The 4,068-nt window shown below is 40.4% G+C and overlaps 1 pseudogene; it reads right to left on the bottom strand.

Annotated features, from left to right (window-relative positions):
- Positions 1 to 1,953: 1,953 nt before the first annotated feature.
- LOC103610417 lies at positions 1,954 to 2,700 on the bottom strand (annotated as a pseudogene).
- Positions 2,701 to 4,068: the final 1,368 nt, after the last annotated feature.

The following is a 4,068-nucleotide window of genomic DNA, read 5'->3' on the forward strand; positions in this document are numbered from 1 at the left end:
GATTGTAGACACTGTCATCTTTACTAGATTCAACTACTTAGACTGAAAACGTTTGCTTTTTCTCTTAATTGAAATAAATCTTCTTAGGGGTTTTCCTCTAGTTTTGCTAGAGTGGCTCCTAGAAGAATAGTGAAGAATACTCCATGTGAAATTTAAAGTGTGAAAATTGTAAAGTATTCTCTTGCATTATACGAACATTTGCTAGTTGCACAGACTAAAGCCAGTTGGTTTGCTAAATGGCACTGAAGAAAATCCTGACCCAAGTGGCACTACTAAGTCCAAATGTTTCTGACCAAAGAAAATTATACAATATTTATAGGCTAACTGTAAGAGATGGTTGACATTAATACTGTACATATTTTACATGTCAAATACATAGTCCAAGAGTTCATAAAACAACTTCATGCATTTTTACCTCTAAGAATATCATGTACAAGATATACCTCCCCAAGTACTTGTGACAGCAGTTCAGGTAGAAGCAGTCTTATATGGAAAAACAATCCAGTTTCTCTGTGATGCTAAGTATATAATTTAAAGAACCTTCAGAGATTACTGAGAAAAAAAATCTTAGTCCACTGAAGACTAAAGTGTCAATTAGTCGGATTTAAAAATATTTCCTTTTAAAAAAAATACCAGAATACATAACCTCTGTACAAAGTAAAATATAAAATTTCTGGACGACCATGATTGATCACACTACTACATAATTTTGAATGAAATGTCATTGGTTAAAAGTTTTTCTACTTTACTCATTCCTTTGACAGCATTAATTTGTGAACTAACCTTTACGTTTAGTTCAGCTGCATTTATGGCAGAAGATCTCATTTTCAAAACGGCACCAATTTTCTTTAAGTGTAACAGCATTCTATTTTTAGCAGCAATTATGTTTTTAAAGGTTACCGATTTGTAGAACAAATGTTTTAACTATACTTATTTTCTACTTTATACCCACCAGTTATAATATTCACAAAAGGCTAAAGTCTACTTTAAAAATGATTTTTCGCTCTCCCCTTCCCCACATTTTAGTCAAAGGTTTTTCCTCCCACCTCATTTCTGACCTGGTTGGGGAGGTACAGGAGTTTCAGACAAGGTACCTATGTGTTTTAGATGGGATTCTTGATTTTAAGTGAGTTTCACAAGTACAAGATGAAATATTTCTTAGCTCAGGTATGTCCTACTACCCCAAAAGTTAGTTCGTTACATTACAAATCGTACCTACGGACAACATAGAAAGGAAGAGACATTCTACCATAGGCTAACAATCTTAAGTCTGAACAGCAAGAAGGCCGTTTTACACAACGGTGATGCAGTCATCACTGATTGGCATTTCAGGTTAGACTCCGATTTTGTGGTTATTGATAAACACGAAAGTTTACCTGAAGAGGTGTCACTAAATTAAAAAAAAAAAAAAATGAAAATGTTTTAAGAGCAATTTACACTGAGGAAAATATGCTTCCATGATATTCTGCATAAAGAGAGATTATCAGTAAAGGGAATTGACAACTGAGCCTGCTAAATAAAATTCCATGAATATAGTTTTCATGATAAGATGTATTTCCCCCTAAAAATCATCAACTCTATAGAGGTATACTTCATGTTAAACTATTATTCTCTAGGGGAAATATCCATATCAAACAGTGACATAATACGAGTTGCGAAAGACAATTTAGGGGGGAAAATTTACCCACAAGTAATCTGATCTGACAAATGAAACCAGGCTGATGTCAAATGGACAAAAAACTGAGAAAACGTTGCAAAAAACTGATAACCACAAATATATGGTTCGGGGTGGTAACAGTTAAACCATCTAAAAAAAAATTCCACGAGGCTTTAGCTTATTAAAATATTTTACCCCTTTCTTTAAAAAAAAAAAAAAAAAGATTTGAAAGCATCTGAAAAACATGCAAATTGTTTGAAAACCCTGCATGGAAAATTCCAGCCTCATTCAGATGTTTACCAAGGAAAGTAAGTCTCTCCCCATGAGACTGCACACAGTGGGAAAGGTCTTTCCAATTCTCTCTGTGTTATACTAGATGGCAACCCGGAGGTCCTTGCATCAGTTACAAACAAGGTGTATTATCTGGAAGGGACGGGTCTGTAGTATTTGCATTGGTTGGGGAACCACCCAGCTTCGGTTTTTCAAGATATTCTGCACGCACTGGTTTATGACACTGGAGAACTTGGATTGCATCTTCTACTTTGAACCACTCTTTCTCCCTGCCTGCATTAACAGGATCTTCCCAATCTTCTCCTAGCTCAGTGACTGTAAGAACATGAACATATGTTCTGTGCTTTCGGTCTTGGTTCTGCTCCACGGTGCCCAGGAGTCTGCGTAATTTTCCTTTGACTCCAGCCTCCTCATCAACTTCCCTCAGGGCGGCGCCGCCAGGCCCCTCCGCGGGCTGCATTCCTCCTCCTGGGACAACCCACTGGTCGGGGCACCGACTGCTGCTCACCAGCAGCGCCTCGTCCTCCCGCTCGCTCCAGGTAGCACAGGCGCACCGCCTGCTTCTTGAAGCCCTCGCGGTCATAGATCCGCGTCTGCTTGGACTTGAGCTTGAGCTTGAGCTTCATCACAGAGGCCGGCGCTTGCTGCCGCTGCCGCCGCCGCTGCCGCCAGGAGAGGAGTGAGGCTCGGGAGCTGCAGCTCGCGCCGCCGGGAGGCAGTTTTGAGAACTGGCGCCGCCGACTCGGCAGCATTGGAATGGTTTGTCGTTGTGCATCTATTTGTGTGATGATTTGTTTAAAGTCCGTCTCCTTTTGTAGAGTGTAAGCTCCACAAGGGCGGGAACGTGGTCTGTTTTGCTTGCTCTTTTAACCCCACGTCCCTAGCTCCATGCTTGGCACGTCATGGAGGCTCAATAAATACTAGTTTGAGAAACGGAATGAAAGCAGGTGTGACAGGAGACTTTAGGGTTTGCAAGGTCGCTCGTGAAGGTAGGGGGGCAGAGGACTGTGGTCACAGAGACCTTTATGGGAAGAGCTGAATCAGGAAGCCGGTGCATTCAGGGCGTGTCAGAGAGTCAGGAATAGGAGGTCCCTGGCTCTGCAGGGCTGGCCAAATGGTGACTCTAAAGAGGCTCTAGAGCATAATAGCCTGGAATACACTGTAATAGCTTCTTAACTCCCATTTCTTCTCTTTCCAGTCCATCAGCACACATTTACCAAACCAAGTTCTCTAAAGTCCGTCCTTTATTGTTATTTCTTGCCTTCTCAGTGATCTTCAGCAGTTCGCCATTGTCACCAAATCCTGAACTCCTTGGTCCTGTATTCGAAGCCCCAGCCAGTCTCAGTCTCCTTCATACACTTTATCTTCTTTTGCTCTCTTGGTGAACTCTCTGGGCCCCAAATGCAGAACTGACACATTCTGGCTCTGAAACTGGTCTAGAGTAGTTCTGCTTGCTGCCATACAGGACCGTTATCTTTTAATAGCCATGTAAATTCCTCCAGTGAGGGTGGAATCCTATTCCAATGCCTGATGAATACCCTTGTATATATTCCTGTTCTCTTACTCAACTCTCGCTTTATTTTGTTTTACTTTGTTTTTTTATCTTCTTTTTATCTGATTTAGTAGTATAAACGTAGTAGATGTTAGATAAATATTTGTTAAATGAGTAAATCATGCATGTGGTGGACTGTCTCACTAGGAATTTGCTGTGCATTAATATATTCACAGCAATAAAGAAGTAATATAATTTTAAAATGAGGAAACTAGGATCTTGAATAGATTTCTGGTTGGCGACTTCAATATACTGCAAAGTGTGTGAACTTTAGTGTTCTCATAGGTCAAAGTACAAAAACATTGGTATATTGACTGCCAGTGGGGCCCAAAATATTGGTTACAATAAATACGATGTCCTTTTGCTTTGAGTTTGTGATATGCCACTCAACTTACTGAATAATGCACATTGAAGAAATTGCTAAATAAAAATATGCCATTGTCACCAAATCCTGAAATCCTTGGTCCTGTATTCGAAGCCCCAGCCAGTCTCAGTCTCCTTCATACACTTTTGTTCTCTTGGTCAACTCTCTGAGCCCCAAATGCAGAACTGACACATTCTGGCTCTG

Source organism: Galeopterus variegatus, unplaced genomic scaffold, assembly GCF_000696425.1.
Source record: "Galeopterus variegatus unplaced genomic scaffold, G_variegatus-3.0.2 Scaffold11113, whole genome shotgun sequence".
Lineage (NCBI taxonomy): Eukaryota > Metazoa > Chordata > Mammalia > Dermoptera > Cynocephalidae > Galeopterus > Galeopterus variegatus.